The sequence below is a fragment of the Natator depressus genome, chromosome 16 (assembly GCF_965152275.1).
Source record: "Natator depressus isolate rNatDep1 chromosome 16, rNatDep2.hap1, whole genome shotgun sequence".
NCBI lineage: Eukaryota > Metazoa > Chordata > Testudines > Cheloniidae > Natator > Natator depressus.
In genome coordinates this window covers 26,168,618-26,184,183 of record NC_134249.1, presented here as the reverse complement: position 1 = coordinate 26,184,183, position 15,566 = coordinate 26,168,618, and the positions used below count along the sequence as shown (strand labels likewise).

The 15,566-nt window shown below is 46.2% G+C and overlaps 1 protein-coding gene across 2 annotated transcripts in view; it reads right to left on the bottom strand.

Annotated features, from left to right (window-relative positions):
• The window catches only part of RALGPS1 (Ral GEF with PH domain and SH3 binding motif 1), a 394,814-nt gene extending 382,339 nt beyond the window's left edge, over nucleotides 1-12,475 (bottom strand). Inside the window, exons 1-2 of one of the 2 annotated variants that reach the window (XM_074973514.1) lie at nucleotides 12,368-12,435; nucleotides 9,186-9,346 (exon numbers count right to left, since the gene is read on the bottom strand). The gene's annotated coding sequence lies outside the window, so the exon portion shown is untranslated. Of the gene's footprint in view, nucleotides 1-9,185; nucleotides 9,347-12,367 lie in introns of both variants that reach the window. The other variant, XM_074973513.1, reaches the window with a different exon arrangement.
• Between the last annotated feature and the right edge of the window lie 3,091 nt (nucleotides 12,476-15,566).

Below are 15,566 nucleotides of genomic sequence, written 5' to 3'. Positions count from 1 at the left end.
TCTTTTCCTCCTTATAGAATCATAGACTCATAGGACTGAAAGGGATCTCGAGAAGTCATCTAGTCCAGTCCCCTGCACTCATGGCAGGACTAAGTATTATCTAGACTATCTTTGTCAGGTATTTGTCTAATCTGCTCTTAAAAATCTTCAGTGATGGAAATTCCATAACCTCCCTAGGCAATTTATTCCAGTGCTTAACTATCCTGACAGTTAGGAAGTTTTTCCTAATATCCCAACTAAACCACCCTTGCTAAAATTTAAGCCCACTCTTCTTATCATAACCTCAGAGTTTAAGGAGAACAATTTTTCTTCCTCCTACTTGTAATAACCTTTTACATATTTGAAAACTGTTATGTCCCCTCTCAGTCTTCTCTTCTCCAGACTAAACAAACCCAATTTTTTCAATCTTCCCTCATAGGTCATATTTTCTAGACCTTTTATCATTTTTGTTGCTCTTCTCTGGACTTTCTCCAGTTTATCCACGTCTTTCCTGAAATGTGGTGCTCAGAACTGGACACAATACTCCCGTTAAGACCTAATCAGTGTGGAGTAGAAAGAAAGAATAACTTCTCACGTCTTGCTTACAACACTCCTGCTAATACATCCCAAAACGATATTTGCTTTTTTTTGCAATAGTGTTACACTGTTCACTCATATTTAGTTTATGATCCACTATGACCCCCAGATCCGTCATACCTTTGCACCTTTATATCTTTGTCTACATTGAGTTCTCTACCTTCTCGCCTGTATTTTCTCTTTCCTTCTCACATTTACCTTCCAAAATCTCGCAGTATCATTCTTTTTACTAATTTATCCTATCAATTTCTCCTGCACATTCACTCAACCACCCTCTCATACATACACTCTAGAAATTTTGCCAGACAATAGCCAGAGAACTAAAACTACTAGCCAAAGGCCAATGCAAAATAATTTATTAAATAAAAAGGTCACTGAAAATTGCCACAACTGATTAGAGTGAACAACTGACTGAGCCTTTAAGTTACAAAATGGCAATAATTTGGACCCTGGCTAATAGGCTTAATTTTTCGCTACTAGATGCCGGGCAGGTTTTTCAAGACATGAGTATAAGATTAGCAAGAACGTTAATACAAGTGTGAAAGTCCACAACGATAAAATAACACAAAATAAAATATTCAATGCAACATTCGATGTTAATGAAATTTCACAAGTTTTAGAGTATGTTAATACAGGTTTTTTTAATGGAAACTATAACAGTCACTGCCTTAAGCCCTGATCCTGCAAACTTTGACACACGATTTACTTTGCTACTATGACTAACCCCACTGAAATGGGGGACTTCTCACAGTAGTAGAGTTGTGCATGTGCATAAGTGTTTGCAAGATCAAGGCCCACATGCTAGAATGCTGAAAAGCATCTTGAAAAAGCTTTAAAGTCAAACTGTGATTACTGACTACTCCTCCACCACCACCATTAGTAAAAGATTTTAGTGTCCAAGTTTTGTTCTCATGATTGCATGCTTTTTTATATATTTTAATAATTTTTCAATATATCACACATTTGAGGTTCAAAATATGCTTGTTTTAAAAAGTTTTATTAAACCCAACATTCAAATTAATGTTTTCATATTTTTTCCTATTTTCATTTGAAAAAAAAAATTAGATTTAAACATTTTCTGCACTGTTTGCAAAACAAATATTGTAATATTGTGCTAGTGGAAGAGAACCAGTAAATGAAAAACCAACTTTCATCTTTAGTTAGTGGGCAAACTGAAATGAAATACAAAAAATAAACAGCACAAAAAATAAATTTGTATTACTCCTGGGGGAATTCTGTGCTACTGTGCAAGCACATAATTAATGAGCCATGCATATTTTAAAAATTTTGCGCAGAAAAAACCTTCTGCCGAAATGTTGCTTCAGTTCCACCTTTTTCCCATCAGAGAGTGCTGTGGCGATAGAACAAAGCAGCAGCTCCCAGCCAGCTAGGGAAGAGAAAGAGACTACCTTGCTCGCAGGACCTATCAGGCCAGATCAGGAGATAGGGGCTGTGGGGAGACAGACAGCATAGGGTGCTGAGGGTCAGACAGGGGCTCCTACAGGCTAGTGGGGGAGTATAGACTGGGGCAGGGGCTGAATGGGACCGCAGGGGGAAGGGAGGTGCAGGGCCACATGGTGATGGGGGAGGGACTGCAGAGCTACATAGGGATAGAGGGTGGCTGAGTGGGGGCACAGACACACATGGGAACGGGGTACAGCACCATATAGCGACGGGGAGGAGATGCAGGGCCACATGGGGATGGGGTGAGTGTCTGAGTGTGGGCAGAGGGTGCAAGGACACATGGGGGTACAGGGACACATGAGGACATGGCAGTTGTGCCTGACTGAATGGGAGAGGCTAGGGGTCAGCCAGGGTCTGCATGGGGGAAGCTCCCTAACAATTCCTCCCCTCCCACCAAAAAAACCTGTTCCATACTTTTCCCACCCATACCAACAACCCTCCAAGTTCACACCCAGGGCGCCAAAGCCACAGTACTTTGCCTAGCAGTACCCATGGGGCAGTGCTCACACGCTGTGCCCATTAGCCCTTCACCTAACTATTTAAGAAGCAGCACCACCCCAACTCCACTCAATTCCTTTGTACCGAATGTCAAAAGCAGAGACTCTAATGCAGAAGGGATGGAGAGTGGATTGTGGAATACGCATCTGCACCTTTATCTTGAAGAACAACTGTCACAGAACAAGTAAGTAACAATGTTTTCTTCTTTGAGTGGTTGCAGATATATATTCCACTAATATAACACATGCAATACTCGTAGAAGGTGGGTCTTGGAGTCTATTTAAATAATGACTGCAGGACTGCCTTCACAAAGTTTGGATCTGACTGAGATGCCACTGTAACAGCATATTTGGTACAAACATGTATGGAAGAACAAGTAGCAGCCCTGAAAATGTCCAACATCTCTGTGTCATCAATACTGGACTCAACGGGTATCCCATGGATGGTACCCCAGTCTACTGTACAGTGACGAACTGATGCTCCCTCAGTACTGAAGAGCAGTTCTTCTCACTTATCTGAAGAATCACAATGTCGGTGTGCACTCCTCCTGGAAGAAAAGGATAACTGTCCCCAAGTTCTGGAATGGTGGTGGTCAGTGTTCCCTCTAATTTTTCCCATCCATGTTATGAATTTTGTTATGTGCACCAATACGGAGGTGTTGTGTGACACATGACCTTCATATTGGTGCACATAACAAAATTAATGTGGTGGGGGTGGGGCTGAGAGGTTCGGGGTGTGAGAGGGGGCTCAGGGCTGGGGCAGAGGGTTGGGGTGCATTTTACAGGTACATTAGAAGCCAGAGGAAGACCAAGGATAGTGTAGGCCATCACACAATGAGGAGGGAAAGACAACAAAAAATGCAGCATTGGCCAAAGTATTAAATGCCATTTTTGTTTCAATTTTCACCGAAAAGATTAGCAGTAATTGGATGACTAACATACTGAACATCCTTGTAATATGGGGTAGGATCTGAGGCTGAATTAAGGAAAGAACAAATAAAGAATTACTTTGGGTTGGTCTCTACTGCAATTAGAAACCTGTGGCTGGCTGGTGACAGCTGACTCGGGTTCAGGGGACTTGAGCTTAGGGGCACTTTAACTGTGGTACAGACATTTGGGCTCAGGCTGGAGCCAGGCTTTATGACCCTGTGAGGTGGCAGGGTCACAGAGCTCGGGCTACAGCCCAAGCCCAAATGCCTACACAGCAATTAAACGGCTCCGCAGCCTCAGTATGAGTCAGCTGGGGCGGGCCAGCTGCGGGTGCCTAATTGCAGTGTAGACATATCTAACTTGTCTAAGGGTATCTTCAAGTCAGCAGGGCCTGAGTAATACATCCTAGAATATCTAAGGATATTCTGAAGAGATCTCTGAGCTATTAGCGATTATCTTTGAAAACTCATGGAGGATGGGAGAGATCCCAGAGGTCTGGAAAACAGCAAATACAGTACCTATTTATAAAAAGGAGTATTAAGGGCAACCCAGGAAATTATAGACCAGTCATCTTAACTTCAGTACCAAGAAAGATAATTCAATCAATTAGTAAGTACCTAGAAAATACTAAGGTGATAAGTAGCATTCAACATGAATTAGTCAAGAACAAATCATGTCAAACTAACCCAATATCCTTCTTTGACAGGGTAATGAGTCTTGTAGATGGGGAAAAGCAGTAGATGTGATATATCTTGACCTTAGTAAGGGTTTTGATACTGTCTCACATGACCTCATAAGCAAACTAGGAAAATATAGCCTAGGTGAACCTATTATACGGTGGGTGAACAATCAGTCGGGAAACCATATTCAGAGAATAGTAATTACTGGTTCACAGGCAAGCTGAAAGGGCATGTCTAGTGGGGTCTGGCAGGGATCTGTCCTTGGTCCAATTTTATTCAATAGCTTCATAAATGATTTGGATAATGGCATAGAGAGTACAAATATAAAGTTTAAGGATGATGCCAAGCTGGTCAGGTTGTAAGCGCTTTTGACTACAGGATTAGAATTCAAAATGATCTTGACAAACTGGAGAAATGGCCTAAATTAAATAGGATGAAATTCAATAAGAACAAATGCAAAGTACTCCACTTAGGAAGGAATAAGCAATTGCACAAATAGGCAAAATGGGAAATGACTGCCAAGAAGGAACACTGCAGAAAAGGATTTGAGGCTTATAGCAGATCACAAACTAAATATGAGTCAACAATGTAATATTGCTGGAAAAAAAAAAAGTGAACATCATTCTGGGATGTACTAGCAGGAATGTTGTAAGCAAGACACAAGAAGTAATTCTTCCACTCTACTCAGCACTGATAAAGCGTCAACTAGAGTACTGTGTCCAGTTCTGGGCATCACACTTCAGGAAAGATGTGGACAAACTGGAAAAAGTCCAGAAGAGAGTAACAAAAATGAGTAAAGGTCCAGAAAACATGAACTAAAAGAAAAGATGGAAAAAATGGATTTGTTTAATCTGGAGAAGAGAAGACTGAGGGTGGTCATTATAACAATCTTCAAGTATGTAAAAGGTTGTTATAAAGAGAATGATGATAAATTGTTCTCCTTATCCACTGAGGACAGGACAGGAAGTAATGGGCTTAAATTGCAGCAAAGGAGATTTAGGTTAGGCATAAGGAACACCTTTCTAACTGTAAGGGTATTAAGTACTGGAACAAATTACCTAGGGAGGCTATGAAATATCTGACATTGGTGGGTTTTAAGAATAGATTAGACAAACACCTGTCAAGGATGGTCTAACATCATATTTAATCCTGCCTCTCAGTCCATGGGGCTGGACTAGATGACCTATCAAGGTCCCTTCCAGTCCTACATTGCTATGATTCTATAAGGATAGCAAAGTACTGGAACAGGTTACCAAGGGGGGTTATGGAATCCCCATCACTGGAGAAGATTTTAAGAACAGGTTAGACAAATACCTGTCAGGGATGGTCTAGGTATACTTGATCCTGATTTAGCATGAAGGGATGGAGTAGATGACCTCAAGGTCCCTTTCAGCCCTACATTTTAGCCATTCCAGCCGTGATTCTATAATTACCACCTCCATCAGGTTCAACTAAAATGTGAACCTGAGGTTCCTACTACTAGCCCTTTGCTACTGTCATTTTTCATTCCCTATCTTATTTCTCCTATTTCCTATCTTCCTTTTTTTGTCTTCTGTCATATAAGAGTCTGGCTTAGCCAGCTAAAACAACTCTACTTTTTGCAACATTGCCATGAGCCTGTGACTAGAAAGGCAGGTAAAAGTACAGTAATGCCTGAAACAGCCTGGCACTGGTAAAAGTTTGCAGGGTCTCAGTGTGGCTGATAAGATCATATGCTGTGCCTTCTGGTTCCCCAGCAACTAGTCTGAAATTGAGAAAGACAAACAGAAAGAAACCTCATTTTCTGTCTTTGCTATTCTTTTCCCTTCCCACTTTTTTCTTTAAGACAAAACAAGACAAATGCACACAAGAAGGATCATACCTCAATCACAAAAGTAGCAACAAAACCCACTATCTAAATACTCTCTTTTTCCCAAAAATGGACAACTATCTGAGGGGGAAAAAAAAAAGGCTTTCAAACAGGGAATTTCCTCCCTATGAAAGACTACACAACTAAAGAGAAAGGGAAAAAGGGGAAGTTGTTGAAGTTGTTTTATGGTGTTTATTTCGGTGGGAGTCATTAGCGATAATACAAAATCTTGGACAACATTTCATTGTTTAATATTAATTAATGTTCACAAAAACAGGGGCTTTTATTAACACTTTACTCCTTGTTGGGCCTCCTCTACAGAACAAATCCTCATAAAATCTTGCTCTTCCCTGAAAAATAGATCAACCTGGCCAAAGAGAATGCTAGGCTAAAATAAAACACCTAATTCTGTTCAATTACACTAATATTATTTTGGGAAAATGTTAGAGAACTCAGAAAAATACAATTCGAATTACGTTCAAGTGGTACGGTTTAAGAATTTGGCGGAATTCTTTTAGTACTGAAGAATTATATGTATGAACTGGACTGTGATTAATTTGATTTAAAGCAACTTACATTTGGTAAATATAAGACCAATAACAATGTTTCCATTTAAAAAAAAATCCAATAAGTGTTTTTAAGCAAATCAACATTTCCCCATACAGAGTTTGAATTCAAACACTTTAGCACTAAGAACTAGAACTTAAAAGTGAAATTGACTATAAACAAAAGTGAAACTAAATTAATAGATTTATATTACTCAGGGTAGGGAAATACAAGTAAGCTAAAAACATAAAATAGTGACAAGTAAACTGGATTTTTAGAATTCTTCACTGTTCATAATCTACAGTAAACACATTTATCACAGATAAATAAAATGTGTTTGTTTACAAAATATAATTCAGGTGACAATATCCTATTAAATTATTCTTCAAACGGATCCCATCACGAGAAGAACAAACTTTGGAAACAAAGAAAAAACTTTATACAGATCATTCCCTCTCACTTATTTTTGTTATCCCTTTTCCACACACCAAAAATAACTGCCAGTCCCAGAATCAATATTCAGTATGAAAGTAAGCCCAGTTTTGATTACTAAGCATCTGCTAGACAAGATACAAATAAACATTGTTATCTTCAATTGTAATCTCTTTGGGACACAGAATAAGTTTTTCTATAGTAAACAGCTGCGTTAATAAAAAATAATTTTAATAAGGCAACAGTCTGCATTTGTTCCATTTCATTGGTTTCAGTTAGAATCATAGAATATTAGTCTATCTAGGACAACAACTACATGCAAAAGGCATGTTTGGGTTCTTCAATTACATAATTCAACTGTAACCCTTTTCATTATATGCCAAAACATTAGTCATCCATATTCTCTGAAGCAAAAAAAAGACACATTTACAAAATGCAATCAGAACATATCTGTCAAACAAAGTTCTAAATTGTATTTGTAGAGTGTCATCCCAAACAATATGTGATTAGTTTCCCAAATTATCTCACAAAGCATCCTCTGCTACAGCTGTCTGTGCCTTCCACCTACCCTCGCCATGTCCTGCTCAGCAGGGTTGCAGTTTACAAGGGTAGCCCTCATTGTATGTGTCTTCCTGAAAAAGCACAACATCCTTTGAATCTTACAACCCAAAGAGCACCTCCACTTCCAAGACTTCCTCACACCCTCCTCATGAAATTATCAAAATGCTGGAAATTCCATCCCTATATTCTGAAACAACAGTGCAGAGAATGAGCAGTACTAGTTAATTGTCCATATCTCTCAGGCATTTATCACTGCACTATACAGAAGCCAACTATCAATATTGCAAATCTCTCTGTCCAAAACAAATTTTAATTAATACACCATCTACTTTCTTACTAACACATAGAAGAGGCAATGAAATGCAAAGGCTTCCTTTCTATTTAGCCAAAACCTTAAAATACTACAAGGCTCTTCACAGACTTCTTAAAGGGGAGGAAAAAATGGAAAGATTTTGAGTTTATTTATATTACAGCCATAGAAAACCAAACAGCTGTAAAGGCTTTTGACCCCCCCCCCACCCTACGAAGGGCCTTCTCACTGAATGAGCTGGTTAATGTCTCTTAGACTGGGCACCAAATCTAGAGTAGGAGACATCAATACTATAGATTGTTCACATTATTGCTGCTGACAGGATGTCTGAGGTGATGATGGGAGGGTGCATGAATCCTATAAACAAAGAAACTGTGATAATATGAACACCACACACTTGCACTGTAACGGATAGGAACAAAAAATTACCCGATGGAAAGAGAAATATATACACCTTGGACAAGTTTTCATCTCTCTATTTTGCATAAAATGCTGAAGTATTTGCAAAGGAGGAAAGTGTCAATATTAACAACAGTCCTCCTCCACACATACACGGTGATGATGAGCAAATTGATTTACCCTAGTCATGCTCTAGGGCAGGGGTTCCCAACTTTTTTTCTTTCTGAGGCCCTCCAACATGCTATAAAAACTCCACAACTCCACTGTGCTACAATAACTGGTTTTCTGCATATAAAAGCCAGGGCCAGCAGTAGGGGGTAGCAAGCAGGGCAACTGCCTGGGGCCTCATGCCACAGGGGCCCCCACGAAGCTACATTGCTCAGGCTTTGGCTTCAGTCCTGGGTGGCGCGGCTCACAGCCTGGGCTTCAACCCCATGCAGCAGGGCTTCGGCTTTCTGCCCTGGGCCCCAGCTAGTCTAATGCTGGCCCTGCTCACAGCCCCCCAGGGGGCCTCGGACCCCTGGCTGAGAACCACTGCTCTAGGGCAGGCACTTGACAATGAGGAAACCCAGCCACCACCCCTCTCCTTCCACTTGTCCAAGGACAGACAGTGAAAGGGACTTACCAGTCTCAGAGGTGCCCAGTCCCAACCAAATACACATAAACCATGAGGTAGGGAGATTATGACTCACCTATCGCATGGAATGGGAGTGGAGAGGAGAGAATGGATGGGGGAGGGTCCCCAGGTCTGACAAGGTACAAGGGGAGGGGGTGTGTGAGAATCCCAAGGCCCATTAGTTCCAGGGGGGTACACCATCTCACCATCCTCAAAATGTGGCTCCTGAGTTTCTTCCAAGATCTAACTTGTCCTAGGGGAATGGGAAAGCAGAAAGCTGGGAAAGGAGTCAGGACACTCCCCAACGGGACCCAGTCTCACATACCTAGTTTTGTGGGATGTGTCACAGAGATAGGAGATTCAAGTCTCTACAAGGGGCAAGCCTGTGGTTTCACCTATCCCCTGTGTGTGTCCTAGAGCTAGGAGGTCCTGGGGATGCCAGGTGCCAGTGGCAGAAATAGGCAGGTGTCCTGGGTCCCTCCAATCCTGGAGAAAGAAGGAGACAGCAATGGTGAGGGCCCCTGGGCATCTCAGTGTTAGGGCAGAGAAGAGGATTCCTGGGGTCTCATCTTAACTGTGTGTGAAAGAGAGTGAAAAACACAGGCAGGAATGGGCTAGGTGGGAGGACTGCAAAGTCTCAGCTATCCCAGCTAGATGTGACAGGGATGAGGGTAGGGAGGATCTTGTGGATGTGGGCGGGGGGGAAGGTTCTGGATCTCACCTGGTCTTGGGATGAGGGAAGGTGAGTAACAGGAATGGGGTATCTTAGGGACTGGCCTCACCTATTACATGCACAAAAGAGATTGTGGATGCAGTTCTGGGTCTCACCTGACCTGGAGTGAAGGGGTGTCCCAAGGTGTCACCTGTCCTGGCGGGTGTTTCGGAGATATCCTAGCATATTTGTGACAGCTATGTGGAGAAGATGTCCCAGGGTCTCAATTGTCCCAAGGATGTGTGGCAAGATGTGTGACGAGTTACATCCGAGAGTGCTGAAGGAATTGGCGGCTGTGATTGCAGAGCCCTTGGCCATTATCTTTGAAAACTCGTGGCGAACGGGGGAAGTCCCGGATGACTGGAAAAAGGCTAATGTAGTGCCAATCTTTAAAAAAGGGAAGAAGGAGGATCCTGGGAACTACAGGCCAGTCAGCCTCACCTCAGTCCCTGGAAAAATCATGGAGCAGGTCCTCAATCAATCCTGAAGCACTTACATGAGAGGAAAGTGATCAGGAACAGTCAGCATGGATTCACCAAGGGAAGGTCATGCCTGACTAATCTAATCGCCTTTTATGATGAGATTACTGGTTCTGTGGATGAAGGGAAAGCAGTGGATGTATTGTTTCTTGACTTTAGCAAAGCTTTTGACACGGTCTCCCACAGTATTCTTGTCAGCAAGTTAAGGAAGTATGGGCTAGATGAATGCACTATAAGGTGGGTAGAAAGCTGGCTAGATTGTCGGGCTCAACGGGTAGTGATAAATGGCTCCATGTCTAGTTGGCAGCCGGTGTCAAGTGGAGTGCCCCAGGGGTCGGTCCTGGGGCCGGTTTTGTTCAATATCTTCATAAATGATCTGGAGGATGGTGTGGATTGCACTCTCAGCAAATTTGCAGATGATACTAAACTGGGAGGAGTGGTAGATACGCTGGAGGGGAGGGATAGGATACAGAAGGACCTAGACAAATTGGAGGATTGGGCCAAAAGAAATCTGATGAGGTTCAATAAGGATAAGTGCAGGGTCCTGCACTTAGGATGGAAGAATCCAATGCACCGCTACAGACTAGGGACCGAATGGCTAGGCAGCAGTTCTGCGGAAAAGGACCTAGGGGTGACAGTGGACGAGAAGCTGGATATGAGTCAACAGTGTGCCCTTGTTGCCAAGAAGGCCAATGGCATTTTGGGATGTATAAGTAGGGGCATAGCGAGCAGATCGAAGGATGTGATCGTTCCCCTCTATTCGACACTGGTGAGGCCTCATCTGGAGTACTGTGTCCAGTTTTGGGCCCCACACTACAAGAAGGATGTGGATAAATTGGAGAGAGTCCAGCGAAGGGCAACAAAAATGATTAGGGGTCTAGAGCACATGACTTATGAGGAGAGGCTGAGGGAGCTGGGATTGTTTAGTCTGCAGAAGAGAAGAATGAGGGGGGATTTGATAGCTGCTTTCAACTACCTGAAAGGGGGTTCCAAAGAGGATGGCTCTAGACTGTTCTCAATGGTAGCAGATGACAGAACGAGGAGTAATGGTCTCAAGTTGCAATGGGGGAGGTTTAGATTGGATATTAGGAAAAACTTTTTCACTAAGAGGGTGGTGAAACACTGGAATGCGTTACCTAGGGAGGTGGTAGAATCTCCTTCCTTAGAGGTTTTTAAGGTCAGGCTTGACAAAGCCCTGGCTGGGATGATTTAACTGGGAATTGGTCCTGCTTTGAGCAGGGGGTTGGACTAGATGACCTTCTGGGGTCCCTTCCAACCCTGATATTCTATGATTCTATGAAGATCTGCCAGGAACATGGATGAGCAGGGCAGTCCTGGGTGCCACTTGTTTCAAGAGAGCAGGGGTAAGTGATAGGGATGGGGGTGGTCGCAAGGTCTCACCTTCTGAGAGTGTGCAGCTGTAGGAGTGGAGAGGTGCCTCAGGAATACCCCCAGGTAGGGGAGTGTTTGTAACAGAGATAAGCAAGTGAGAGCACTCCAGGGTCTTGCCTATCCTGGGAAGAATGAGTGATAGAGATGGGAGGCAGTTCTGATCTCACCAGACCCTGGAGAGGGAGTTTGCAACATAGATGAGGAGATATCCCCGGGTCTCACCTGCTGGGAGGGCTGGGGGCAAGTGACAGGAATGGGAGGGTGTCAGGAATAGGATGTGGGGGGGTGTCCCAAGGGTGTGTGGTCTCAGGAATGGAGAAGGTGGGGTGCATCCCGGGATTTCCGGTGAGGGGCCTAGGGGGCAGAAGGGGTCCCGAGGTAGGTGACAAGGGGGACGGGAGCAGGCCGTTCCAGCAGGTGGGTGGCAAGTCCCAGGAGTGGGTGCCGAGGGATCTCAGGGATGGGCGGGTGGGGGGCATCCCAAGCTTGGCGGGGGGGAGGAGGTGGTCTGGGTGGAGCAGGGGAGGGTCCCGCGAGTGGGTGGAGAGTGGTCTCAGGGATAGGAGGCAGTAGGGGGGATCCCAGGGTGTGTGGGGAAGGGTCTCAGGGATGAGGAGCAGGGAGTCCCAGGAGTGCGGGGGGCGAGGAAGGAGTCGCAGGGATGGGGTGTGGGGGCTCCGCAAGTGTGGGGCAGGGAGGTTCTGGGGGAGGGGAGCGGAAGGGTCTCGGAGGGTGTGGGGGAGGGGTCTCGAGGAGGGTCCAGGCGGGATCTCTGGGTGTGGGGGAGGGTTTCCCCCGTCCGAGAGCGGCGCCAGGGGGTGCCTGAGGTGACGCGGGGCCCCGGGGAAGCGGGAGCTCAAAGGCCTCCCCTGGCCCCCGGGGGGGCCGGCCAAGCCTCAGGGATGGGGCGGTTCTGGCTCTCACCTGCCCCGGCGGGCGGGTCTCACCGGCGCGCTGCTCCCGAAGGCCGAGGCCGGCCGGCTACTGTGCCCACAGCAGGAGCAGAGGAGAGGAGGGGCGGGGGTCCCCGCGGGGGTCCCCTCGCCGCCCCCCCCAGCTCGCCGCCCCCGGCCCGCCGCCGCCGCCGCACGGCCCGAGCCCCCCGCCCACTGCTGCAGCCGCGACGGTGAGGCCGAGCCCGGTCGCGGGCACTGGGGCTCACCACAGTGACAGGCAGTTCAGCCAATCCTCACCCCCGCCACCACAGTTCACCAATCAGCGCTGTGTAGAGGCGGGAACATGCAAATAAAAGCTCTGTGCGCAGGAGCTGCCGCGCCTTCTCCGTTCAGCGGGCGGCAGGGGAACGGTCCGCGGGCGTCTCGGGCCGGAGCAGCAGCGCCCGCGAGACGGTGCCAAGTGTCTGTGGCAGCAGCTGGGGACAGTGTTGGCGGGGGCGGGCAGTTGGGACAGTGTTGGCTGGGGCGGGCTCCGTGTTGGCTGGGGCGGGCGGCGGCTGGGGCGGGCAGTTGGGACAGTGTTGGCTGGGGCGGGCTCCGTGTCGGCGGGGGCGGGCGGCGGCTGAGGACAGTGTTGGCGGGGGCGGGCTCCGTGTTGGCGGGGGCGGGCAGTTGGGGACAGTGTTGGCGGCGGCTGGGGTGGGCAGTTGGGGACAGTGTTGGCGGCGGCAGGCTCCGTGTTGGCGGGGGCGGGCAGTTGGGGACAGTGTTGGTGGCGGCGGGCTCCGTGTTGGCGGGGGCGGGCGGTGGCTGAGGACAGTGTTGGCGGGGGCGGGCAGTTGGGGACAGTATGGACTGGGGCAGAGGTTTGACCCACTGTTCCGATTCCTGCACCCCTGTTGGCGTACGTGCGCCTTGGGTGCGAGGAGCGCCTGGCTCTCGGAGACCGTGTAGGGGCTTTGGAGGCCGGGTGGCGGAACTGGAGGCGCTAAGGGAGGCAAAGAGGTGTGTTGAGGAGGCTTTCTGGGACGCCGGAGGTGGGACAAATCTACCGTCAGACAGCCCCGGCCCTGCTAAGGAGGATGAAAGGCCCAGAGAAGGAGCGTGGTCAACGGGAGCAGAGGGAAACAATCCCATAGTTGGGACCCTCCTCCCAGAAGATGTTGGGGTATCCTCTCACACTGAGGTTACCTCTCCAGCGGTTAGGAAAAGGCAGGTGTTAGTAATGGGAGATTCGATCATTAGAAACCTAGATAGCTGGGTTTGCGATGACCGGGAGAACCGCATGGTGACTTGTCTGCCTGGTGCGAAGGTTGCAGATCTCTCGAGGCACCTAGATAGACTTGTGTAGTGCTGGGGAGGAGCCGGTGGTTGTGGTACATGTAGGTACCAATGACGTAGGGAAGGGTAGGAGAGACGTCCTGGAGGCCAAATTTAGGCTGCTAGGAAAGAGACTGAAATCCAGGACCTCTATGGTGGCATTCTCAGAGCCGGGGGGGGGACCTTTTGTAGTGATGATCAGGGTGGGCCATTTCCAGCAGTTGACAAGAACGTCTGAGAAACAGTGTGGGGGGGGGGGGGATGATTTCTCCCCCACCCCCTGCTCTCCTGCTGGTATTAGCTTATCTAAAGTGATCACTCTCCTTACAGTGTGTATGGTAACACCCACGGTTTCATTTTCTCTGTGTATATAAATCTCCCCACTGTATTTTCCACTGAATGCATCCGCTGAAGTGAGCTGTAGCTCACGAAAGCTTATGCTCAAATAAATTTGTTAGTCTCTAAGGTGCCACAAGTACTCCTTTTCTTTTTGCAAATACAGACTAACACGGCTGCTACTCTGAAACCTGTGGAAGGCAACTAATTTGCATATAAATATACTTAACTTGTGATGAGAGAAATTCATAGAGAGAACTTTTTATACAGTATTGTAAGTGACCATAACACTTCAAAACATATAAAAAGGCAAAATATTCTTTTAGGGTTGCAGGGGAAGGAGCATCAGTGGGTACACTGGCTATATGCAGCCACTGATATGACTCATAACCATAGTATTTTTTTCCTACAAACCCCCCCCCCCCCCCCCAAGACGTTCTGGTTAAACTTGGATTATTGCTGTGCACATTGTAAGATGAGCTATTGCCAGCAGGAGAGTGAGTTTGTGTGTGTGGTTTTTGGAGGGGTGTGTGTGTGGGGGGGGGGGGTGAGAAAACCTGGATTAGTGCTGGAAATGACCCACCTTGATTATCATGCGCATTATAGAGAGGTTTCAAAGAGGGATGGGCTATTACCAGCAGGAGAGTGAGTTTGTATGTGTGTCTGTGGGGGAGGGGGGGGGAAGAAGGGTGAGAACCTGGATTTGTGCTGGAAATGGCCCTCCTTGATGATCACTTTAGATAAGCTGTTACGAGCAGGACAGTGGGGTGGGAGGAAGTTTTGTTTCATGGTCTCTGTGTGTATATAATGTCTTCTGCAGTTTCCACAATATGCTATGCATCCGATGAAGTGAGCTGTAGCTCATGAAAGCTCATGCTCAAATAAACTGGTTAGTCTCTAAGGTGTCACAAGTACTCCTTTTCTTTTTACGAATACAGACTAACACGGCTGTTACTCTGAAACATAGTATTTCAGCACCTATACACTAAAACCAAGGTCTTTGGGTGAAATTCTGGCCCTATTGACTTCAGTTGGACCAGGATTTCACCCTTAACATCCAGTTTTTATCACTGAGCCTGTACATTCATTATGGAACAGAGGTTTGAGTCTACAGGTGATTGTGGAGTTTCCCTTCAGTTTTAGAGTAGATAGCAGAGATGGCAAAGGACAGGCATGCTGAGCTTTGCCCACGCTGGTTTGAGTCATACATACTAAGACCTTTACCTGCTGCTGTAGATTGGCTCTGACAACGTATCTGCAGAGCCTGCCAGCTTCCCTTAAGAAGTCTATAAATATATAGTTTTTCCAGAGTGGCTTGCACAAATTGCTGCTGCTGCTTACCCATTTAGAGAATGGAAACAGTATTATTTATCTGACGTGATAAACAACTGAGCAACATAACTTTTATACAAATATTGTCATAATGCATCTGAGAACATTGTAATGTTCATGAACATTCCACACAAAAAAGTCAAAGTATGTCACTGAAGCACTGGAATGGGTTACCAGGTGCAATCTCCATCCTTAGAGGTTTTAAAGGCCTGGCTTGACAAAGCCCTGGCTGGGATGAT